At 45.9% G+C, this 26,450-nt stretch overlaps 1 protein-coding gene across 1 annotated transcript in view; it reads left to right on the plus strand.

Annotated features, from left to right (window-relative positions):
• The window catches only part of MTREX (Mtr4 exosome RNA helicase), a 780,177-nt gene that overhangs the window by 371,371 nt on the left and 382,356 nt on the right, over positions 1-26,450 (plus strand). The gene's annotated exons all lie outside the window — the stretch shown is intronic.

The following is a 26,450-nucleotide window of genomic DNA, read 5'->3' on the forward strand; positions in this document are numbered from 1 at the left end:
ATGGCTGTCCAGCCACTCTGACGCCTCCTGCGCTGTCTTAAAAACCTCAGTGCCCCTTCTGGTGACCACTCGCAGCGTGGCTGGATATTGCATCGTGTACTTAAAGCCCAGTTGCCGCAGCCGCTGCTTCACATCTCTGTAAGAGCCTCTCAGATGTTGGACCTCTCAAGAAAAATTCGGGAATATTCGCACCACTGAATTGTACACTGCTATGTCACCCTTTATATGGGCTTGGAAGGATGTGGTCCCTATCCCGATAGTGAAGTAATTTTGCTATCACTAGTCGTTGCGGGGCTCCTGGCGCAGGCGGTTTCGCAGGTACTCGGTGCGCCCTCTCTAGAGCAAAGAAACTCAACAGTCCTTCAGGCGCCACATCTTCCCGCAGCCATTTTTCCAAGTAGTCGATCATATTGCGGCCTTCTATTTTTTTCAGGCAAGCCTATGATTCTGATGTTGCTTCTCCTTGATCTGTGTTCAGCGTCTTCCGCCCGATACTCCAGCGTGCGCACCTGGGCCGCAAGCGTTTAGTCATCGCTGCATTATTGCAATGTCCGGTCGCACCTCTGTTAGGTGGTCTTCAGTTGTTTTAGTGCGATACGCCGATTTTTTGTGGTCTTCCCGCAATAGACCTAGGTCTAGCCCTTTTGAGTCGATCTTGGCCTCCAGTCTGGCACCTGAAGAGGTGATGGCCTGTAGAATGTCCTGTAGCGTGGGGTCTCCAGAGTGCTCCGCTTGACGCTGGCCCCCCCTCTCTCTTCTGCCACGTGCTCTATTGGGACCTCCTCTCTGTCTTTTTAGGTCTCGCGCCTAGCATTGCAGTGCGCAGCACTGCTCGCGCAGCGAGACTTCTAGAAAGGGCTTCAAAAAGCTACCCACACGCTTGTGCATGTGGGTTTGCTTTCCCCTTGTGTAATTGGTTTTCGCATGTTTAATAAAAAAATGCACGCGATTGGGCAAAGGCGGGCGCATGTCCCGTCTTTGCTCCGCCCATTCCCACCGGTGGCCAGAACGCACAGCAGCGCGTGTGCTGGCCACCAGTGGGACTGGGCGTGCCTTTGCCCCCGCTCCTCTGTGGTGCACCTGCCGCGCTCCCTTTGCCCCACCCCCCCTCTGTGGTGCGCACGCGCACCACTAGTTGTTGAATCACGGCACCTGCGCTTTTCTTTTAACATTAAAAGTAAAGCGCACAACTTTTGGTATAATCGCGGCTCCCGCCTGTAACGTGTGAGCATTTTGTACATAAGCACAGATCTTGAAAAGCTTTTTCTTGCACTTACTCGGCATACAAGTTGCGCTTCTAACTCAAATGTGCATACATTTTTTAGGGTTTTGTCATGAGTACTCTGAAACTGGGTAGCATCTATAACCTGAGAGCATTTTGTGCATAAGGACATACCTTGCTTAACTTTTCCTCACTCGTGACTTACACTACACTCCCATAAAATGTTTGCAAAACTTTGAATTTTCACGCGAAAACCCAATTTCTCCACCTTAACGTATCTTTGCTGAGTTTTTTTTGTGAAAGATATTTGAAGTTAGGAAGAAAAAAATCCGTGCACACTTACAGTGAGCACATAAAAAATCTCTCTGAGAATACCAACGTGCACTAGTGCACATCCACCTACACTGTGGTGAAAAGGCTGGTGAATTAAAAGTAACATTTCCAGTGTATTGGATTTATGACCAAAGGCCATGACATTTTATACCGTAGTGAAATCATGAAACAAAAATCATCCAACCTTGTACTAATCAGGTCTCTGGTAGACTGAGTATTATATTCAGAAAGCAGCCAGCACTCCACTCAATTCATTCTCGCTCTGTATTCATCCAGGTGCCTACCTTGCTCAAACCTCCTTTTTAGTTGCTTAATAAAATGTTTTCTAAAGAATGTCATGTCCCGAGGGTGAAGCATGATAATTTATATCACAAAGGTGGTGAAAAACAGCAGGGAAACAAGATGAAGCATGTAAATAGAAAGCGGAGTGCAAAGATCCGAGGGTAGCACAACAAGCTGCATTGATACAGCAGAAAACAACCGAAGATGTGCTGAAGCAAAAGGGTACTTTTGCATCCTTTCCTTAAAGAAAAGGTTGCCTGGGCACTGTTTATTTCTAGCATTTTAGATCGGTGGATCAGAGGTTCTGTGCAGAGCTGGTGAGTGGAGGATTAGCATGGCTTTTCCAAATTGTATTAAAATATTTCTGAATGTACTTTCTGTTACAGTGGTTTAGACCCTGCTGTGGTAAGTGTGCAGACAGACGAACAACACGGTGGTTGACTTGCTTGTGAGTCCAAAGGAGTTATGGGTAACCTCATCTACCCAAGTGCTATAGGCACATTCACAAAATGCTGTGCTCACTCAGCACTGCACCAATAGACTATGGACCCTAGTAATACTGCACCAGGTAAATATTGAAACTGATAGATGTGGTATTTACCTGGTGCAGTATTTCTGCATAGTTCGAGTTTCACGCCTCGGTTTGTGGAATAACTCACTATCAAAGCCTGGTTTTCCCTAAACCAAGCTGCTGAATTGGAACTGGCAGCGTGTGGGGTTTTCTTAATGCATTTCTGCCTGGTTTTACATACTGTAATTCATGTGGAGAAACGTGTGGTATTACTGCGCCAGTAGCAATCCAGATTAGGGCATAAACTCCGCTTTGCACTCAAATCGGGAATAATATAGGATTCAAAATGAGGCTTTCATATATAATTTGACAAATTACTAATGCTCACAGTTCTGGAAGACAAAGTCTTGGGCAGACTTGCAAAATCCCCCAATTTGGCCATCCTGCTACCCTTTGGCCCATGGCATGTGGTGCTCATCTGATACACACTGGGTAAGTATCGCACAGCAGTACTATGACAATGTAAATCACTTACATTATTCCCTTGACATGCTGTCCTGGCCCCATCTCTGTAATTTTATATCGCTGTACCGTCATCATTGTTATCCATTCCTATTTGCTATAACCAGCATGAATACTCACAAATGTATAGCAACTCTTGACACCTCAGGAAACTTCAAGCAAATCACATTTATTGGGCCAAGCATCCTGGAAATGATGACACTACAGAGGAGGAGGATTTGTGTTCCTTGACAGGCAGCGTAGACCCCTATCTCGGGCAAACATTGATCAGATGTCAGTTGATTCCCTTCTGTAACGTGGAGAGAAAACCGATGTAGAAGGCCTGTTTTTGCCTCATTAGCTGTAAAGCTAATCAGCTTTACCCTCAACCAGGACATCTCCACAGCAGAAGCTGGGCCCCTGACACATCCCCATATGACCTCAGAAAATGTAAATAGCAACAGTGCCTAGGACACTGAACCGTTCTTCCTCAGCAAAAGAATTTCAATCAATTTATTATAATAATCATGGTGGAGGAGGAAAAGAATGTTATTACAAATTGTATTTTGTGATATAATTGTGAATAACCAATTGGAGCATGCCTAATACAGGCAGCTTTTCTCTTCCAGTCTGCAATCTTGTTTACATGTTGAAAAGATGAATCGTGTTTTATGCCTCCTCAATTTTGCACAGTTACTCATGCGAAGAAATTTGTGAACTATTTTGATGAAAGATCCCTTCATCCAGAGATCAACAACTTGCTAATTGATCGCCACTTCTTTCTGCACTATATATAACTGGTAGTCAGAAATGGGTCAAAAGAGAAAGATTAGTAAATATCATATGAATAAACTCCACCCACTTACAGTGAGTGCTAGGAGAAAGAGAGCTGCTGGTTGCTGTTAGAAATTGGGTCTCTAGTTGGCAGAGGTATCTACCCTGTCCAAGTAGGGACCACAATCCTAGTCAGGGTAAGCTAGATACACAGTAAAAGATTACCAGTGCTCACCTGCTGGTAGCTTGGCACAGCAGTCAGACATATCAAAATCAGGCAAGGTATAAACTCCTTGTGCATCACACACACACTAACACAATGTCAATAGTCCACACAGGTTTAGAACGTAGGATCTGGCCTGGCAGTTCAGGCTGGACTGTTCAAAAACCAAAGGAAATGATGGACGGAGTGTTGAACATTGCAAGCACTCACCCCCAGTCAACTGATCTGGGTTTAATCCATCACCGTTCTTTAGCCCACTCTGCCACCCCAGTTCAGACATGGCCATATGCAAATCAGTCTGACCCTGTGCCTCATGGGAACAGTCCAGCCTGAACTGCCAAGCCATGTCTTCCCTGGACCGGAAACAAGCTTCATAGGACCGTTTTCTGGCATTTCAGCCGTCTTCAGCCAGGCTTGCTTGAATCCAGTGGCAAAGTGAGCAAGGGACTCGCGTCTGAGCATACCCTGCCAACTTATGGCGAACAAAGCAAATACCAAAGCAAATGATGGACGGAGTGTTGAACATTGCAAGCACTCACCCCCAGTCAACTGATCTGGGTTTAATCCATCACCGTTCTTTAGCCCACTCTGCCACCCCTGTTCAGACATGGCCATATGAACTGGGGTGGCAGAGTGAGCTAAAGAACGGTGATGGATTAAACCCAGATCAGTTGACTGGGGGTGAGTGCGTGCAATGTTCAACACTCCGTCCATCATTTCCTTTGGTTTTGTCTTGCCTTGTTTTCGCCTAGCACAGCGTCGTTACTATTTATTCCCGGCGCGTTTCATCTTTAACCTAAGTGATACTGATGCATAGTTGTGGCTTTTTATCGTTATGTATACACAGGTTTAAATGTTCTGGCCCGCTGTCACTTGCGCTTGGATAATGCCTGAAACGTCCGTATGTTGAATCTACCCGTGTTTCAGTGCTATGTCACCTCCTTGCTCTGGCCATGGAACCTGCCATGGGTGTACTAGAGTGCAGAACTGGAGGCCGTTATAAGAGCCAGGCTTCGGTGCTGGGTGAACCAGGATGAAGTATCGCAGCCCGTGCCTAGAGGTCCCTGTAGAGCCGTGCTCTAGCGCTGAGTGAACCGGACTGCAGTGTCGCAGTCCGTGGCTAGAGGTCCCTGTAGAGCCGTGCTCTAGCGCTGGGTGAACCGGACTGCAGTGTCGCAGTCCGTGGCTCGAGGTCCTGGCTGTAGAGCCGTGCTCTAGCTGAGGGAACCGGACTGCAGTGTCGCAGCCCGTGGCTAGACTGTTCCCATGGGAAGCAGGGTCAAGACTGATTTGCATATGGCTGGGTCTAAACTGGAATTGCATGTCAAGCAAAACAAGAATTTGCAATGGAATAGGTCTCGCATTTATGAAAGTTTGAGCAATTGGCATTGTAAATTGCAATGCATTTTATTAATGTGTTTTGGAAACCTGCAAGCGGTGCATAAACCCCCACTCTGTACTTCTAGTCCTTGCTTACGAGCAGCAAGCCTGGCAGTAAAAGAGGCACAGTTACTACCAGCCTTGCTTCTCATAAGCAACAACTGTGAGTACAAAGTGCATGTTTACGTACCACTTTCAGGTTTTCAAAACACATAAATAAAATGCATTACAGTTTCTAATGCCAATTGCTCAAACTCTAGCAAATGCGAGACCAATTGCATTGCAAATGCTTTTTTCTTTTGGACTTTCCCCATCATGCCTTTGAGGTCTGTGGGGCCGCCGGCGCCACGTAGGCTCCTTGGACTCTGTTATCAAAGTTTGCGGCGTACTAGTGCACCCTCTCTGCCGGGTGCCCCGCAATCAGTTGTGTGGGCGTAGTCTGCCGTCCTTGCTCGCCCCCGGTTCCGGCGACACGCTCTCCTCTGCGTCAATTGAGGGCTCTAAGTTTGCACGTCTTCACACACTACCCAACGCAATAGCCTCTGTAGGACCCCAGTGGTCTCACTTGTCATCCCCCTCTCCTGGTCGCAATATTTGCTCGCTGCAGGGCGCCAACAGCAGGAGGGTCCGCACCGCCTCCAGCTGCTCCCTCTCTTGTCCACCGCTTCTTGGGGTTTCGGGCACTGCCACCTACCCCCTAAGCAGGGTTCACTCCAAGGACTTCCCCAGTGTCTATGCGCTCCACGCTCTCTGCTGGCACTGCCCAGGTCGCACTCTCAGGGCCTTACCAGCTTCCTTCAGTCGCAGGGAGGCTCCAAGCTTGGTCCTCGGTAGTGCGAGAGCCAGTCGCTCCTCTCTGTGGCGCTGCAGGCAGCACCTCAGCGCAGGCAGTCCCTGGGCTTGCTTCTCTACCTCAGCTTCTCGGTCTTCCACCTAGCAGTAGGTCCCTGTGCAGACCGGCTTCCAAGGTGGGGAGGCCGCCGTGCCCCCCCTCCCGTTCACCAACAAGGTGTGTCTTCACCTGGTCTTTTGGTGAGGTCCCCCGCCCTGGCTCACGTCTCCGTGATCGCTAGGCCATTTGGGTTGCTGGTGCTCATCCCCGCTCACTTCGGGGGTCCATCCTTTTCCTCTCTCATCTGGGGCAGTGCAAACTCCCCTCTGCCGCTGCCCGCCAAGTGGCCTCTGGCCGCTCCGCTTTCTTCTCGTCAGGACGGGGAGGAAGGAGCCTCCACTGCCGCAAGCCCCCCAGACGTAAGTCCAATGCCCTCAACGGCCCTCGGGGACCGCCCGCTATCTTCTGTGAGCAGCAGGCAGGCTGGAACAGCAGTCCGGCCCCGGGCCCACCACACTGGGAGTTCAGCCACACCTCACTCGTCGCTGTTTAGTTCCTCCTCTGCGTCCACAAGGAGATTTGGGGGCCAGACCACTGTCCTCTCAGCAACGGTATGCCAAGGTGCCCGATCCTCGGCTCGGCTCGCCTCGGTCCGCTGCACACCACAATCTATAGTCTCCCCTCTGTATCGTCACTGGGCACTGCCATCTTGGAGCGCGGCCTCGTGGCGCTCCGCAGCTGCTGCTTTCCTGCGTTTGTCAAGCAGAACGGGGTCTCTTCACTTCTAGGGCACTCCTCTCCCCTCTTGTGAGTGAGGGGGTGGCACCACCAGGGCTCTCGCCCCTCTCAGGGCGTCAGGATGGCTCTTGATGGCAGCCGGTTGACCGGAACGCGCGAGCTTCGCTGCTCACTCCATCGGCGCCAAGCCACACCCCCCGTGGCCAATGACTAGATGACCTGGTCTATCTCATTCAGTGTAAGTGGCTGTTCCAGACATTGGGACTCTATTTCGGATAATCTGGCAAGTGGAACATCCTGTAAGAAGTTCAAACTAAGGTTTGCGATTGGGGTCTGGGCAGTAGAGTAGAGTTGCTTGTAGTAGGATGCAACGGTCTGGGCGATCGCCTCTGGCACCTAGTGCGCGTTGCCGTTTGTCAACTATTTCGGGGATAATCCTATTGGCGAGGGGAAGGGTTGCTAGCCAGTAGATGAGCTTACCATTTTTGTCATCCCTCTTGTATACCCACACCGAGGAGGATCGCCACATTTACTTGGCCAACTGTAGAGAATTGTCAGATTTCTTCGCGAATGAGGTTGAGCTGGTAGGCCTGGATATCTCCCGCTGCGGCACCCCCAGTCCTCTCCAAGAGTACTGCACCGGCCTACAGATGAGCGAGATGATAGTCTCTGGCCTGGTACTTCTTTTTAACATAGCCTTTGGCGACTTTTCTAATCTTCACCTTACTAACTGGCCAGATTGTCCCCGGAGAGGCCACCAATCCTTCATTCCGTAGGAAGAATTGGCGCAACTCCCCCTTGATCGCTCTTTTGAGGTCCTTTTCCTGTAAAAACTAGGCATTTAGGCCGCAAATTGGGCGCCAATGGGACGTCCTAAGTCTAGCAGTAGCGCGAAATGGACCTCGGGCGAGCGTGCGGATATTTGCAATCTGTCGGTAATCGGGGGCGGGCATAAACAGCATGTCATTTCTTGAATGAGTATGGTGGGCAGCGGATGTATGTATGCATTGGTGAGGGGAGGTTATGCCGGACGCATCCCAATCAGGGTTCATGACTACATTAAAATTACCTCCACGGTGACACCCTAGGGTAGAGAAGATACTAAGTTTCTGAGGTTGTGGAGAGAGGGATCAAGGACCGCTGGAGGCATGTAGGCTGTGACCAGGTTGAGAGATCGCACCCCCCCCCCCCCCCCCTTCCTCCCCACTGCACCCGAAAGTGCCAGAAAACATCCCTGGGGATCACAGATTATTTGGCTTGGAACAAACTGGAGGGAGCGGCGGAGGAGGATCGTCGCCGCCCCCCCCCCCCCCCCCCCCCCCCCGGGGACCCGCGTGTGAATCCTGCATGGTATACTCTGTTTTATCCCAGTCTGGCGAGAAATGGGCAATGATCACCCCACAAAAGGGTCTCCTGCAACATTCGCACGCAGCGTCTGGAGCGAGTGAAGGTTTTCAGGACCGCAGCACGCTTCACCTTGTCCAGGAGACCATTAACGTTCCATGAAAGGATACGCATAGGATTGTAGAATGGGTAGCTGCGTGTGGCCCGGGGCATGTTGAGGCCCTCGTGGGAGGTACCTATGAGGGTGGGGTGCGGAAATGGTGCACACAGTAGGGGGGGGGGGGCAGCGTGTGAGTGGTACAGGCCTGTCGTGTCCTGCGTCTCGGGAAGCCTAGGCAGAAAAACCCATAGACAAGTCTCAAACGCTGTGATGGATTTGAGCAGGGCTCCAGGGGTCGTACGAGACGCGAGTGCGCCGTGAGCCCTCTCCACCACGAACCATGTGGACAGGCGGTCCCTGAGCATCCAGGTTTCTATGAAGGGCACCACGTGAGCATGCTCTGGGTCTTCTGGAAGGCCCACTAGGCAAAGGCTGTTCTTACGGGAACGATTTTCTGCATCTTCGGCGCGCCTGAGGAGCTCAGAGGTTTGAGAGGGGAGTTTTGAGACCTGAATTTACAGACCTCATATGGATTAACAATCAAACCCCCCCCCCCCCCCTCTCCCCCCCAACCTGTGAGGTGTAGATCCTTGAAGGCTTTGGCGGCGGGAGCCTAATTCACCTCACAAATTGGATTCATCAGTTTGAGACCCCACTGCTCCTCTTTGTGAATTACATTTTGTTGCCTGTGTTCTGTTTAGCAGGTTATGCAACATGGATTTTGACTTCTATCAGTAGTTTGGATGCCTTACCCTTGTGGATGCTTTTAATGCCGATGCTTATTCTTGATTTCAGCTGCCCTTCATCTGTATTTACAGCACCTGGATTTTCTGTTTATTGCTATAGCCTTCATAGCCTAGCCCCTGTTCCATATTTTTACTATGTTCCGCCCCAGTCCAAGATGACAACAGTTTTTAGTTTATTTTGTTATTCATTCTGGATAAGCGCCAGTTCAAGTTGACCACTACACATTGTGCTGTCTGGGCTTTCTTTGTGTGTTAACAGCCCTATGACAAACTTACTGTAGAAGTATGCAAAGTAGAGCTCTGTGCCAGTGGTACAGGGAAATGTAGGTGCTATCAAGGACTCTGGACTTCAAGGCAGTCCTGATCTTAAATTGACCATCACCTTTGGTCTTACTGACCAGTGAATTGGTAGCCTGATCGTTAGATGTCTGACCATTTTGCTTCTTTTCCTGATCCTGCGGTGCTTAACTTGCGTGCACCATTGACTAAGTAATGGCTGTGTGTGAGGAAATGCAGTGTATTATGTAGTATGGTTGTTTGACCTCATCATGTAAAACACTACCAACCCCTTTAGGACCTGTCAAATTTTGTTTGTTAAACCGTATCTCAACCCTGGGTAGATGTGTCTCTGAGCTGTCAGGCTTACATAAAGGAACAAGTGTAAAGTATTTAAACAGCACCAAGACAATTGAAGAAGAAATACATAATACACAAGAAATTCAACACCAATTTATGAAAATAGTTAAGATTTGTATGTACATTTTGGCCCATAAATTAAAAAGATCCACCCAAGGGTTCCGGAGATGCCGAATTTACAAGATACAGTAAATCAACACTTTTTACTTAAATGTGAATAAGCATTGGCTTTCAACAAATTTGACGCTTTGATACTTACCAAAGTTTTTCCTGAAAAGGTTTTTAATCAATCACTTAGTTACTTTATGTGCCCAACTCTGGCAGGAAGCCAGTCAGGGGGACCAGCAAGGTCCACAAAAAGTCACCTCTCCAAGTAAGCAGCCTTTGGTTGAGTTCCAGTGTTAGTGGCTCCCAGCCATTGACGTCTATAATGTGGTCCTGATGCAAGGGAAACTATGCTGAAGATGCTGAAGGGTGCTGAAGATGCTGTGCAGTCGACGGGGGTCTTTCCTTGGGTTGCTCCTCAGTCCCCAGGCTTGGTTAGGCGATCCTGGCCACAAGGGTTGAAGTCCTCTTGAGCTGGGTAGAAGTTGTCACCACTGGGCTACCAGTCACCTCGTACAGCGGTATCAGCGTTTTTCTTTGTCTGGCAGTAGGTTGCCTTCTGGGTGACCTAGCTGCACTCAGCGGACTCTCCTGGGTCCAGCAGATTCGGGGGCAACATTTGAGCTTTTGTTTTCGGTCACTTGTGCTGCACGGCAGTAAGGAACGCGAGCGGAGAATCTGGGCTACCAATTCACCCAGCAGGCTTCAACTGTTGATGCCCTGTGCTACGAATAAGTAGTCAGACAACCCTTGGCGTCTCTTGCTTTGTCTGGGCTTAGAGGTCGACCTCTCCATGTGCAGGACATAGAAGAGACAGTCCCTTTGCTAGTAGCTAGCAGTTCACATTGGTGCAGTCTCTCTTCACCAGATCCTTCGTGCAGGAGGGCAGTCATTCTTCGATCCTCTTCTTAATTCCAATGAGATCCAAGTTCTGGGTGCCAGGGATGCCCTTTTTATTCTCAGATAGTTCTCTCCGGGGAGGTTGTGGTCACTAGCCAATGGATTACTATGTTCCCTCCTGCCTAATAGCTAGATGCCACACTTGACAGGAAGTAGTTATCACAGAAGTCTCTATTCTGCCCACTCTCAAGATAGCATCCCCTCTCTTGCTGTGCGGAGCTCACTAGCCCAACCCAGAGGTGTCACTACCAAGGGGGCTTCACCCTCTCCTCTCTGTCTCTAGTGCCAGCCTCTCTGCCTAAACAATAGAGCAGGCCCTCTCCCAAGTGTATATTTACCCTTCAAAGGCGGTTTCTCCTTTTGAAGCTCACATTTCGGGCTAACACTGTGTGGCTTCCTGCCAAGGAGAGGGAACGCCTCTCCCCCACACTGGCTTCTATAGTATCCTTTCCTGGGAGCCATTTGCACGTCTCCCCAGTAGTACAGAAAGCTGTCTCCGGTACGGACCCCATGTGTAATCATGAACGGGCACAGGAGACTTTGGGCAACTTGGTAAAAGTTGCACACTGCAACATGTTACATTAATTTCAACTTGGGCATCAAGACGAGCTTAATGTAATTAGTTGTTTGATACCTTACAGTAACAACTTAAGTAATCTCAGTCATAAGTTAGCAAGGGTGAAGTATCTGCTTGTAGCTCTGCACTTGCCATTTGCGCTACTAGTCTACTCCACCGTAAAAGAGCTATTGCAGAATGTTACTATTGGAACTTTTAAAACTACATGTTCCACTTACTAATATACAGTACCCTATCTTAGGGCTCAATAGGTCTACCTTAAGGGTGACTTGCATATATTAAAATGGGAGGATTGGGCTTTGCCATTACTTCACATGGTAGAGTTTTTACCTTTTTTGCACCCATGTTGGCACAACCAATGCTGCAGTCTCAGGGATGACCAACCAACCTGTAGACCCTGGGTACCATATACGTGGAATTTACAATTAACTTAACGTATGCCAACTGGGTATAAGCCAATCAAACATGCACAGTTTAGGATCTGGGCACTGAGGTCTGGTTAGACCTCCGTGCACTCTAAGTCAAAAAACCAGCAGCATCATTCCAAACCTTTGGGGTTACCATGCAAAAAGATGTATTTCCTTACACTCTGTCAGGGTTGTCCAATGACACTTTGCTGTCGGTCCTAACCCTCTGGTCTCTTATTCTGTTGACAGTGTCTTCCACTTCCTTTGACTTTCAGCCTCGGTTGCATGGGAACCACAAACTCCAAGGGGACAGTGTGCATGCTCATTGCATACGCTGCTACTCTCAATTTCTCCAAGTTCAGAGAACCCTGAAATGCTGTCGCTTAGCGATCTAGTCTGCATTGCGATCATGTGCTAAGTGCATTGTAAATGGGCAATATGGAGTGTTGTGGGACACACTCTTTTATTGCGAACATGCAGAACTGTGGTGCTAGTCTAGTCTTCCACATGTTCACTGCACCTGGGCTTCTAAAGGGCATCTGTCATCTGCGTCATCTTAGGACCCGCTCATCTCATCTGATTAAGATGGGCTTACTCACCAACAGTTGTTAAACTGTGTGGTGGCTGTAGATTTGTCTCTTCTTTTGTTGCCAATTGTATCTTAGATATGGGATGATTAGATGACACCAAAAAATGGTATATGTACTTGTTTATTCTTTCTTAGGTTGGTCCCCTCTTCTGCAGTTGTTGCTCTATTTCTGGGCGACCAAAGCATTATATGCACTGCTCTTGAATGCCCTGCTCACTCCTCACTTCCTGTCCTGTCTCTGATGGTGGGAAGTGTCTTTGCTGTGAAACTGGGTGGATTCCATTTTCAGTGTTCTCCTCATGACCCGGCACTATTGACAGTCCTGTGTCTTTCACATATTGACAACATTCCATTTCTAATCGCTTCCCATGGCTTGTGATGTATTTCTCAAGAGTCTTTCTTTGAAAATGTGTCTTGTTTTCAGCCTGTTTTCTAGCAGCCTCTCCTTTTTCACGGACCAATTGAGTAGCTTGAGAATAATAGCCTCACACTACAGTTGATCATTACATTATTTTCCCCCTCTCAACCAAGAACTAACCACGGTCTCATTTATCTGCCTGCACTATATTTTGTTTAGTTTTTGTAAAGTATTTGCTCTTTTTGATGACTAAGCTGATGACATCTGAAAATATGTCGATCCAATTGGTTACTCAATGTTAGGAAGTTGCTTTAATTTTAGTATTTTTGAAATTCAGCTTCTCATTTCCCTTAGCTATACAAGTCCATTCCAAGTTTCAGGCCCAAACGTAAGTAGGGAAAGGATTGAGCTGCCTTTTCATCACCCAAACTTCGCATCTACTAAATAAAATTTTGCACAGCCTCATGCAAAAGTCTTTCAACAGCAACCTTTTTAATCTTTGCATACAATAAACACTGAGTGCTGGTGTAACATTCCAAAAGTAATTTATCCATCTTCCTCCCCCATAGGTAGTTGCTATCAAACAAAGTTTTTTTGAGATACTAGGAAATTTTAAAAAATTGATATCTGATGGTGCCTACAATAAAATAGGGAAAGCAAAAATTTGCATTTCTGCAACATTGCATCGATCTAGAACACACTCCTGCAATCTCAGTCCAATATCAAACTGTTTTGTTTTCAGTAAAACCTATGAATTTAAACGTTTCCTTGCTATGAAATGTGCAAAATGTCATTCTACAATTGTAATTAGATTTTTGGACCTTTGTACGTTGTAATCAAATTAACCTTTTTCATTGCTTCATAACTAGGACATTAGAGGACTGGTGGCAGGTGGGAGAAGAGTAAATTTATCTGTGCATTAGTTTTTAAGCTGCTATATCTACATTCTCGTGGAGCTTCTAGATTCCTCACCTTAAAATACTCCCTAGGTACCAGACTGGGTGTGGAAAAGTTTTCTATAGCAATGCTTCCACAAGCAGCAAAGTGGCGCCATGTGGCTCTTCATTCACAAGGTACCACCCTGGAACCCAGAAATAAAAGAACAGAGCCACATGTAAGTGCCACCTCTGCCTGCCAACATCATTTCCTTTTCTTCCGTGCCTTCTGTTGTGGATCCAAAGCTCCGCTCCCAATTTTAGTGGCCTTCTCATGACTCCTGAAAATGAAACAAAATCCAGCATACTAAGGAAATATTTCCCATCCTACAGGTTTAAAACCATGTCCAATTATAAGAAAAAACTGATGCCGATCATGGAGCAGCATGAAGGATGTGTCTGGTGCTTGGGCTCAGAACACAACTCTGTCATGCAACAAATGTGCCCTCGTGCACCCTGAAGTGATCTGAAACAGCGAAGCAAAGCTGTACGTTGCTGAAAAAAGGAATTCGCGGGCCTCATGTAGGTACTGTTCTAATTCGAGGATGAAAACTCCCCTCAGAAGTCAAGTCTGTTGTCAATCTTCTGGTAAGTTGATATCAAAGTCCTAAAGCAAGCACAAGAAAGAGAAGCGGAACTCTACCCCATCTTGCCACTGTCTGTCCATAGAGAGGGTGCAAGGGCGTCAAATTGTCGGTCAGTCACCCTCCAGATTTCCGGTTGCGAGCTTGATCCCAGTGCTCTCTGCTGCAAATTGATCCTGTTAGGGAGGCCATGCTGCAGGTATTTGGTGCTCTTTCAGCTCCTGTTGTGCCTTCAGACCCCCGGGATATGGGGGCCCTCCAGATTGGTTACCGGCAAGTGATCCATCCTCTGCCATCTGGAACCATTGCAGGCCCCGTACCAACTCCAGTACAGACTTCCACTCCGGCTCCATGACCTACGCCGTCCCTCCCTTATTGACACAGATGCCACCGGCACCAGAAAAGGATACATTGCTGATTCCAATGTCTTACTTCAGCCAGTTCTCGACCCATTTCACACAATGAATTTATTAAAGCACAACCAGTCGCCATAGAGCCAGACTCTGATCCAGTGCTCCTACTAGGGCAAATGCACCATCAGAGGCTTCACCATCTTTTTGGCTCGGATTCTATCCAATGCTTACCGCCTTCCAGAGAAAATGATAGAAATTGGAATAATAATGATCTACCCACTAGTTTTGATAATTTTGTACATGGACAGGAGGATAGTGGATTTGATATTTATCCTGATATAGGGCTGATTTCGCCACATGGGCCACCAGTAGAAGAAAGTGCATCATTTGCAATATTAGTCCAGAGTTGGTTGGAGCATCATGGCATACTCTTGATTGCGAACCACTTGGCAGGATCCTTAAATGCCAGAGCGGAGGAACTCAGGAGATGGTGACTTGGAGACCATGAAAAGCAGCTACATCCCAAGGTGGCTCTGGACATCTGGCTGTGGCTAAATGTTTTTACCACCGTCAAACACGCAGTGCCAAAGGTTTTGTGAATTGAGTTCCACGCAAACAGTCTCTTGGGGATGCGTTCCAGCAGAAACTGAACTCAGGATTCCTGTACACCTTTCCGTCTCTGCCTCTCTTGTCTCAAGTTCAGAAAAAGAGCAGGAACAACTGGAACCAAGATGAAGCTCATAGTGGCTTCAGATTGGTCACGGAGCGTGTGGTACCTGGAACTTCTGCGCATGAGCACTTTGCCTCTGATCAGGCTGCCACTTAGAGGGCCTCCCGACTCAGTAACAGGGCAGGGTCTTCACACATGTCTAGGAAATCTAGATCTCTATGCATACAGATTAAGCAGCAGCATTTGCTTGTACATGTTATGCTGCTGAAAGTGGTGGATGTCATCCTCGCTGCCAGATGCCCTTCCACAAAGTCTTTTTATGCCAGGCAATGGGGCAAGTTTGTGCCTTCGGGTGTGGTAACTGCAAGACTGACCATTTACAATCCAAGCTGTCCGATGTTCTTTTGCTCGTTTTGTTATTTGTCCATAAAGACCCGGCAGTGGGCATTATGGCAATATTCAAGCCTATTTGTTGACCCTTTTGGCCGTTCTTCATTTCCCAGTCCAACAGCACTAATTTAAATCGCCTGTTGCGATGAGGTTTATAAAAGTATTTACACCCAGTTCCTCCAAAACAGTTTGTGGTTCCATAGTGCAAACTTAATAAAATTCTGACGTGCACTTTCTTCGATCCCGATGCATAGCGGCTAGATGCAACCCTTGACTTCGAAGTCTGTTCCTCGTTATGATTATTTCAGCTCTTTTGCTTTAGTGAGCTTCAGACCCTATCTCACTTTTTTCCAGACAAACTTGTGCTGTGAACCCTGATTACTTTCTTGCCTAAAGTTGTGACTCTCTTCAACTTTTGGCAATTCGCATTGTGCCTACATTCTTTGCCACTCCTCAAAAGAGGAGGAGGAGGAGAAGCTTCATCAACTTGACCCCAAAATGGCTTTGAGTGTTTTGTTGGTGATAAAATGTTTCTCTGGAACAAAGATAGGAAAGGCTGTGGAGAAGAGGACCCTATTGGGGTGGTTAGCCTCTGCATTAAGAACTACTAATCACTATCCAAGAAGCAGCCACCGGAAGGCCTGAGAGCCCATTCCACCAGGGCTAAGGCTACAACCACTGTGTTGGCACACGTATTTCCTGTCCTTGACATCTGCCTGGCTGTGACATGGGCACTTGCGTGTGCATTGACAAACCACTACTGCCTGTCTGGCAGGAAGGATATTTCGTCCACTCGGTCTTGTAAGACTTTCTGGCTGGAGTCCACTCAACAGACCTTCCTCATAGGAAGGTACTGCATTGGTAGTTATTGTAAGGTGAGATATTTGTGGTTAGAAGTATTCATCAGAAGAACAAGGTACTTACCTTCTTTAATGCTTTTTCTTCACCTTTATCTAACTGTAGCTTCCTCACTGCCCTCCCACCTCCCCATTCTGTGGTGTTGGTCTATTTAACATCTAAAAAGTTCCCAAGTACCCGCACACTGCATCACAAATTATGTACACTCCGCTTCGGTGGACGTGGGAAGAGAGAAATAAAAAACGTACATGCACAGGGGTGGGTCTTATATGTGACTTCAATGTGTCTTTACCAAAGCGGTATTGAATAAGTGTGGATCCGCACAGCACCACTTAGCGCCCCTTGGGATCATTGTTTGAGAGACATATTTTGGACTCAGCCTGGTGCTTGTGCCTAACCTAGCACTTGAGAATATTCTAAAGGTGAGGAATCTGCAGTTAGAGTATCAATCTGAAAGAGCGTTACTAAAGGTTAGGAACTTGTTGTTCACCACCACAGGATCTTTCGTAGAGTCTTGAATTACCAGATTTCGGGCTAGGAACCCTTGGTACTCAAAATGTTAATAAAGCAGTGTACACATGCATTCAAACAACATTGAAAACATTGAAACTGCCATAAACTATATGTAGTCTATCCACCTCATTTTGTGACAGAACTTGGGCCAATATATAGCTAAGCCTACCAGTTATCTATTCAAATTTTCTACCACTGGTGAATGGACGGGGGTCCTCTACTCCTATGTAGAAGTGATTTGTTTTTTTCCTAGTGAAATTCTACTTGTTGTCTGTCGTTTATCCTTCAATCCCTCCTGCAGTAGGAGTCTTAAACTTTTTTTATGATTGGGTGACTGATACCAGAAATCTGTATATTGTCACCGTGACAGGCCACTCCCAAAATGAAAAGCCTTTTCAACTCTTGTGATTATTTTTGAGCCAGGAAATTTTATGTGGATTGCCCACCCACAAAATGCCTCCTATATCTTCACAAGCATTTCCATCCCGTGAAAACTTCAAGTACCTCAGCTTCAGGACAAGATAGAAAAGGTGTTCCCATCTTGGCATTGAAGGCATCTTCTCCTGGTGGTGAATCTTTTAAGAGTGCTCCCCTAGAACCCGCCTCGAAGACCAAGAAGCAAAAATTGTATGCTGACTTAAAAGATCCTGTCAAGTTATCCTCTACCAGTGAGATGACTTCTGGTTTTGCCTCGAAGGACTAAATGTCTGGTGCAGGAGATAATGAGCCTTCTAACATAGTCAGGATTTGTAGGAAGCTGGGTTTCTGTTGCCGTAACCCCCCCACTTTTTGCCAGATTTCTGATGCTCCTTGACTTAATGTGCCCTGGGTCCCTGCCAACCAGGTTCCCAGAGCCTGTGTTCTTTCTGTACCTTTGTACCCCCAATTGGCAACTCTCTGGACTCATGTAAGTCCCTTGTAAAAGACCCAAGGTAAAAAGGTACCATGGGTACCAAGGGCACTGTGATCAAGGAAGGCCTCTAAGGGTTGCAGCACATATTGTACTACCCTTAGAGGTTCTGTACCTTAACACACAGAGACTGCCATTGCAGGCTGCGTGTTTTGGTGCAGAGAAAAGTGAAGTCGATATGGCACACATACCTGTTTGCCATGCCTGCAACCCACTGCCTATGGTAAAGGTAAGACACCCCCTCTAGCTGTGTGCACTATACCACTGGTGAGGGTGCAGTTGCGTGAGCACTGTACCCCTTACAGTGTCCAAGTCCACTTTTAGACAATGTAAGTGCAGTAAAGCCATAAAACAGTATATGGTCTGGGAGTTTGTCATTACGAACTCCACAGCACTATAATGGCTTTACTGAATTCTGGGAAGTTTGGTATCAAATCAAACTTCTCAGCATAATAAACCCACGCTGATGCCAGTGTGGGATTTATTATACAGTGCACTCAGAGGGCATTTAGAGATGCCCCCTGAAAAATGACTAGCCTCTGGTGGGTTCCCTGACTGGTACACACCAGACTGCCACAACGAGACATGTTTCTGGCCCCCTAGGGTGGGAGCCTCCACTCCCTGAGCCCAGAAACAAAGCCTTTCCTGGGCAGGGGTGGTCACACCTCCCCCAGTCCGGGAAGAGCCATCTGTAGCAGGGGAGCTTCAAGGGCCTTGCCGCATTTGTAACATGCCCCCCAGCCTCTCCAACTATCAGGAGCAGGCCACCTTCCTGCCCCCCCCCCCCCCCCCCCACACCTTTTCGGCAGGAAGACAGGCAGGAAAAATTAGCATAGCCCAGAAGGTGTGCCCACCTCTGCTAACCCCACCCCTCAGGTGGGAGAGGCGAGGTGAAGCCCACTCTTTAGTGCCTGCCATCTTGTAGATGTCGGGCACTCTCCAATCAGTATTAGGGCTTGTGCCCACTCCTCCACGTGGGGTGAGCACTCCAAGTGGGTAGTCACGCTAAGGTCAGTAGCCTATAGGTTACTGACCCGGAGACCCCTAAAATGCACCCTAAATGCAATCTTTAGGGGGCAGCCCTGAACCAAGAAGACAGATTCCTGCAACCTACGAAGAAGGACGAAAGAAGACGCCAAGGAGAGGAGACTGCAGAGAAGAACGGACTTTGCCCCAACCCTACCAGGCCGTCAGCAGTTTCCAGAGATCCTGCACCAAAAGTCTTTGTCCCGCAGCCAGCGACCTCCAGAACCCCTGGGAGGACTGACTGCCTTCCACAAAGACCGGATCCCCTGTGAACAGAAGCTCTGTTCAAAAGAATCCCCAAAGCAAGACTCGGACCCTGCTGAGGACAAAGAAACCCGACGCCTGGAACCACCACTGCACCCAACGCTTATGGCTCGAGGCCCAGAGTCTGAGTCCATCGTGGGTTGACCCCTTGAGGACTCCCAGAAGTTGCCTGCAGCCTCTGTATGGAGAAATCCCCCCTCCCTCCCAACCCCCCCCCCCCCCCCCCCCAACCTCGAGTGGCCCAGTAAGGTGAAAATCTGACCTCAAAAGACACCCCCTGCATCCAGCAGCCCGGGAGAAGAGAACCCAAGGTTCACCTACGTCCCTGAGCTCTCCAACTTACCTGCCCAGCTGTTCCTCCCGGAACTCTTCCTGGACCACGCCTGCAGCCAAAATCCAAAACCGGCAACTCTCATTGAAAACAGGGCACCAACGCCAAATCAGCACTCTGCACCCAGCTGCCCATGCTGCTGTGGGTGCACCTTGTCTGCTAACTCGGATCCCCCTTTCCCATGAGCTAAACCGCAGGCGCTTTGCTCCCACAAACTTGTGGCTTGCTCGTGAGCTGCCACCAACTAGAGGCACCCTATCCCCCATTGGATAACATGAGATCTCAGCACTCTGCACCCAGCCGCCCTAATGCCTCTGAGGGTGCTTTAAGAGTGCATTCTCGACCCTGGGGGAACCCTGGTTCTAACCCCAGAATATCAACTCCAAAACCTAAGTACTTAGCAATAAACCACTAGTATTGTTTTCTCCCATAGGACTGCATTGACTGCTTTTCTGTGAAAAGTATGGAGTTGTTTGTATGAAACCCTAAGAAACTGCAAAATGTAAAAAAAAAAACTGAATTACTTACCTTTTCTCTAGAAAATGTCCCAGTGTGATATCTAAGCATATCACACTGAGTAGAAAAAGTAACTTAAATAGTAATCTGAAAAGTAACGTACAAAACATTCTCAAAAGTAACTGTAAATTAGTTTTGACTGTTGACTTACCTTAAACAAACCATTTGCATCCAAATTGCAATTGTATTTCAACTGCAAGATACCTGCCAAGTATTATTTCACTTACCTGCTCCGGGCCTGGTCTGGTTTGGTTCCAGAAGTAAAATAACTAAATGATATTTTTATACAAACAAATTGGTCTGAGTTTAGTCTTTGAGTGTGTGACATAATTTCTTGCCTGAGTGTGTACAATAATTGCTTAACACTGCCCTCTGATAAAGCCATACTGCTCGCACACCCTACCACAAAGAGAGTAAGGTATTATCTACTTTTACCTCTGCCTACCTTTGGGGTTCCACTGGACTCTGTGCACACTATACCTTACTTTGGTATAGTATGTAAAGAGGCAGCTTCCTGCAAGATTCAAAAGATCAGCGGTCGATCATCAATAATTTCTTCGAAGGGGTCTCTCAAACCTTGTTGGGCAGCAGCATTCGCCCCGCTGTCTCTTCAGGCACACACTGTGAACAGCCCTGTTGATTATTTTTTTTAATGTATTAATTTATTTATAGTGTAATATAAAGCACGAACAATGACCATTAAGGTATCGGAGCGCTGTACAAAGACAGCTGATGAGAGCCGAAGTACAGTAAAGCACCTAGCTCTTATAATACAATGTACATAGCGGTCGAAGAGCATGGTACTGACACAGGAGTCTGTGCCAAGGCTACTAGATGATGATGATTGAGGAAGCTGAGGAGCAGTTAATGCAAATTTCCTCTAAAGATGATGAGCCAGCATTGTGAGTTTATGGAACAAACGTATGAGGATATGGACTAAATTAAATCAAATTAAGACTTATTCGTTGATCCTGGCAGCGGAGCAGTGTCAGTCACAGAAACTTGCACCTCCATGCACGACGTGACCGGGGAATGACCGGAGTTGTAGACACAGGCAAGCGTGTTGGCGTATATACAGCCAAATCAGCAACGATTGCTAGGGCTTTAGCCACCCTAACGTGCTATGATAATTATGGCACAACATTTCTGTTTTTATGGACTTATTAACAGATTACTGTCAGATGATACCTTACTCGGTGACTCTACTTTTTGCCGGTTGTCAAGAAGAGTGCTTCTAAAATGGTGCAGATAGCTTCGTAGCATTTTTTAGACCTCTGGCAGCACATCTATGTATTCTTGGTGTGCGGGTCTGGCCTCCCCTTGCTTGGATGACTGGCTCATCAAGATGTTGAAGTCTTCTTACTAGAGTTGCGATCCAGTTAGGTAGGAGGTAACTTCTTTGTTTTAGCAACAGCAGGTATGGCTTGTCAGAATTCCATCTTCTCTCCAGCTGTCCCTATCATTTAGCTTCCTCTCCAGGCCACACACCAACATTCTATTTCATTATTCATTCTCCGCATTCCAATGCACCAGCTAAGACATACAGGGAATGGAGAAAAACATATGAAACACAGGGAGAATCATTCATAATTGCTCAATCTCCGTTTCTAGCTTACGCATTCTCCCAAACAAAAATCTGTTAAACTCTCCAGTACCCATGCATACACGCAAAAGCAACAAATATGAATCGCAGAACCATTGCGACTGATCTAGACATTAAGCTCCCCATTATTCCTGTTAAACAGTGAAAACAAAAGTATACAAAAGGATGATAAATGGATTAATCTCAGCCACTGGAAATTACTCGAACCGCACCCCAGTCCGTCATTTTATTGAACACCTTGCCACCTCAGTTTAGACCCAGCCATATTTAAATCCGTATTGACCCTGCTCCTGTAGGAACATTCCAGCATGAGCTGCCTGGACCTCCTAACCTGGAACACAAGCAACTGAAGACCAGTTTTGCCCTGATTGGGCCTCATCAGTTGGGTGCAGCTTGATTCCAGTTGCTCAGTGAGCTTGGGTCCTACTTAGTGATCCCCTTAAATGAGAAATCATACTGCACACTCATCAAAGATTCTCCTTTTGCCAGTGTTTAATGTATTACTTCCTGAAGCTCCATGGATAATTTTAGAGGTATACTTACTGTAAAGATTTCCTGCCTATTCCCACTGTCTCCACAGCACTGTCCTTAGAACACTGGCTCATTGTCATTGTCCTTAAGCTGGTGACTATACACGGAGGCACACCACCTCAGTTTATAACTCCCTGATCTGGCTTCTTGACCTTGCCAGGTCTTGCCCACACTTCTCACTGGGCTCCTCCTGTTCAGCAGCTTGAACTGACACCGTTTGCTCTTGAATTTGAATGTGAGCAGTCACAAACTAGTCACATGGCCATCATCCTTCTCATGACGGGCCTCGTCTGCCAGAAATGGCTCCTTGTGGCCACTAGTGTGTTCCTGCATTATCACACATGTCCATAACAACATGCCCAAAAATGTTGGTTAGATGGTCAGGTCTTTATACAACAGTCTAGAGGCATTTATTTCTGGTTAGGCCCTTATGTTAATGCAACAGCAGGCAGGGCCCCATCTTCCCTCCAACTGTTTCTCTCTCCTAGCTTCCACTCCAGGCCACACACCAACATTCTATTACATCATTCACTCTCAGCAGTCCAGGCTCCATCTTAGACATACACAAGGAATAGGGGCACATAGGATTCTACACATGGCACCCACAAAATAAGAGGTAAACAATGCAGCTCGGAAGACTCTCATTCTGTTAAATCAGCTCAGTTTGACTCTGGATGGTATGAAATCTATTCTTTTTCTTACAAGAGATGTTGTTTTTGGGAACACAGATTATTCAGATACAATTAATGTGCTTCCCTCTCATGAGTGGCAAGAGTCTTAGGACCTTAGCCCAGGATATTTGTATAAAAATTCAAGGCATGGCATGCTGCTGTGCATGATGTGTACATGCTTCCTTGTGTGCCCTTCTTTACGAATTAGCTAACTAGTTGCAGTAGTAATAGAAGAGAATTAATTCAAGGGGCAGGATTTGCTGATTCAAAATCCACAACTTTATTTGACGACATAACTGGCATTTAAAGTGTTATTGCCACTTGTCCAAATCAAGAGATGCTGATAAGAAAATACCCTTACGACAACCCTACATGGTCAAGCAAGCAGAAAGATCATTTCAATATCTTTTACAGAAAGTGCACCAACTATGGCAGTGCGTTTGCACCACATTGTCATTTTGATAGTCCAGCATGTGTCAGGAATTCGCAACATGTGGATACATGCCCCTAGTATAACAAAAACTGCCTGTCATGAGTGGGAAATACATTGTGACAGTTAGAATGTGTGTTCCAAATATGGGAACTCTAGTTCTAGAACGTTTTGTAACTCCAGTGAACCAAACGAAAGCTAAATCCACTAATAAAACGTAATTTCTCAAGTGTAGGTTTGAATCTGTTCAAAAGCGCTCAATTTAAATTGGCTTCAGATTGAGCCTAAAGATTTCTTGCCTTACCTACTTCATTTGGCTGAGTCATGTCTTTTGTACTCGAATGTAAATATCCGTTTAGTACCCATATGCAGATATTTGCAATTTCCTTCTCTGGATTCCTTTAGGCTCATCAAATTTATTAAATGTGTATTCAGGATGTTTTATATGTGTTTTAAACAATTACCTGTTTAGTAAGCCAACAGAATATTGGGGCCCTCATGAGAGGCCCTTTTGAACATAGTCGCACATCTTCTTTGCAGATGTTTAATCAAAAACTGCTTTGCTTCTGGCATAATTCTTCACCATATAATTGTGGAAAATTAAATACCTTTCAGTAAGAGCTCTATTTCTAAAGTTTTCTGAGGACCAGATTGCGGTAAACCCCAATCCTCAATTTATTCCAAAAGTGCCTTCCTCTTAAAATAAAAAGTCCATTTGCAGATATCTTCACTTAGCAGTCCGCTGAGGCAGAAATGATAGTGTACACAAGATATTAACCATTGCCTAAAATTCTACATAGACTGAACAAGTACATTCCACTAATCATATCAGCTTTTAGCATCATTTTGCAACAAGGATAAAGGTGACCCTATTTAACAATGAAGTACTCTTCTGGCAGACTGTGAATCATAATTATTTGTAATAAATGCACAATGGCCAAGGAAGCAGAGCTATGTCTATCTTTAATGGATTTCAGCTCGGCATTTGACTCAGCCAACAGGTCAAAGCTCTGGATCAGTATGATTGAACTTTGGGTAGAGAGGAGTATTGTCACTTTACTGAGGGAGTTACACCTAGAAGTGACTGCAAGCTTGAGGTTTGGCCCTGGTGGGGAGAAAACAGAAGGCTTAAAGCTCACTAGAGGCGTACGCTAGGTTTGCGTTCTAGCTCCTTTCAATTTTTTCACTGTGTGCTAATGGCTTTGAGAAACGCGAGAGACTAATGTTGACTACCCCTGGGTAGGAAATCGCAGTGTTCCGGCTCTGATTTATGCTGATGAGTCTTATTGGCCAGAACTGCTATTGGGTTGCAGTAATTGTTTGCTCATTTTTGTGCTTTTATGACTGAAGTAGATCTTATTGTAAATCAAGCAAAAATAACACAATGGTGTATGGTTCTCGGGAAAAGAATGACAGTTTTTTCAGTGAATAATAAATAAAATGTGGGAATCCTATTTGATGATAAATTCTCCTGAGGTACTCTGAAAACAAGAGCAGCTACTCTGGGAAGAAGCGCAAAGGCGGTCCTTAGCTTTGCGAATAGGTTGGGAAGCAAACCTATCAGAGAATTTCTGAGAATCTTCAAGTCTAAGTGCGGCCCAAATGCTGTTTATGGGGCATTAATGATCTCCTTGGACTGGAGAGGTTTTAGAATGGCTTTATTAAAAGCAACCACTTTTATTATGGTTGAAGATATGGACCGAGGGAGAATCTATATTCAATTATTCAATCGGACTCTTCTAGCTGGCAGTCTTGAATTTAAGCGTGGTCTAAAAATTCCTTGGATTTCATATATATATATATATATATATATATATATATATATATATATATATATATATATATATATATATATATATATACACACACAATACCTGTATTAGTCTGGAGTTATCTGAGTTTTTGAAAACTTGGCATCTTGTTATTCGATTCGTTAAATTATTGAGGGAAATATTTCTTGCTAAATGCGCTTACAACAGATTGTACAAGAACGCTGGCAATTCCACTGTTGTGGTCCATGCTTCAATTTCCACTACTCCTAGCACTGAACCTCACCTAATTTGTTTCAGCCATATGCATCAAAGGTTTTTGCTAACAAGACTTAGGCTGAATATTGTACACTTTCTTGTAGCCTCCCCTGTGAGGGGCACCTAGATCACTAATTTACCTGTCTGTCTATGTGATGACTGCTCTGCAGAAGTCACATTGCACTTTATCCTATTTTGCAAGTTTTATTTTACACTGAAAAAGTTGCTTATTTTACCCCCTTTAAAACAGGCCAATTTTAGAACATATAGGGCAGCCATGTTCTTGTAATCTTTACCAGCATCGAAGCTATACTTTTTTACTGCAACTTTTATGCAGTGTGCAATACGTTTGAAGACAACAAATGCATTAGGAATTCTTCTTATTCAATATTTACCTTGAGCCTTTTTTGATATATATCACTGATTGTCAGAGCAACATTTAATGTATTATGGAAGTGTGCATTATGTTTTATTGTAACTTTTATGGTTATTTGATGATTGAACAAAGAATGATGATGAATAAAGTATTTCATGCTGGACATTTTCATTCTTCAGATTCTGCCATTCAAATGGAGGCAGACCATTACAGTGCAGGGTGGGAGCACATTCGATAGGAGGCATTGCAGCCACAGCGGTGCTGGTTGCAAGGATGCCACTCACTGATGTGGGCATTGGCACACACCTTTATGAAATATTACATGCTTGGATATCTATTTCAAATTGGAGACCGTAATTGCTCAGGCGACTCCACACAATCTTTCATTAAGGTGTGCCGTTTCTCATCATCCTCTTGATTGAAAACTCCTTTGCTCATCTAAATTAAAGCATGTAAATCTACAAAAGATCTGACGCTGGAGAAGAAACATGTTGACCTGTAATTATAGTTCTTCAGCGTTGATATCTATCTTAGATTTAAATGCGACCCTCCCTCCATCCTTTCTAAGGCTATATATGTACATGTGTATTATTGTATGCGCTTAGAAAAGCTGAGCGTGTGGGAGGGAGTGGAGCTCTGCATCTCCAACTAATTTGCCTTAGTTTGGGCTAGTCTACACCTGGTCTATGGCTTTTTCAGTTTTTGAGTATATGTGTAGACTGCTATGTTAACATTGATTATAAAGGATACCTTGTTTGAGGTTGGGAACTAATTAAAGAATGTAAGACAATGAATGATACAAATGCTAGATAACTGTAGTTACAGGTAAATGCATTTTTTTTCTTTTACCTTGATTTTAAGGCAGACGTTAGTTTAACCACTGTATTATTGTGACTCTAATCTA

The sequence above is a fragment of the Triturus cristatus genome, chromosome 2_1 (assembly GCF_964204655.1).
Source record: "Triturus cristatus chromosome 2_1, aTriCri1.1, whole genome shotgun sequence".
In the NCBI taxonomy this organism is placed as follows: domain Eukaryota; kingdom Metazoa; phylum Chordata; class Amphibia; order Caudata; family Salamandridae; genus Triturus; species Triturus cristatus.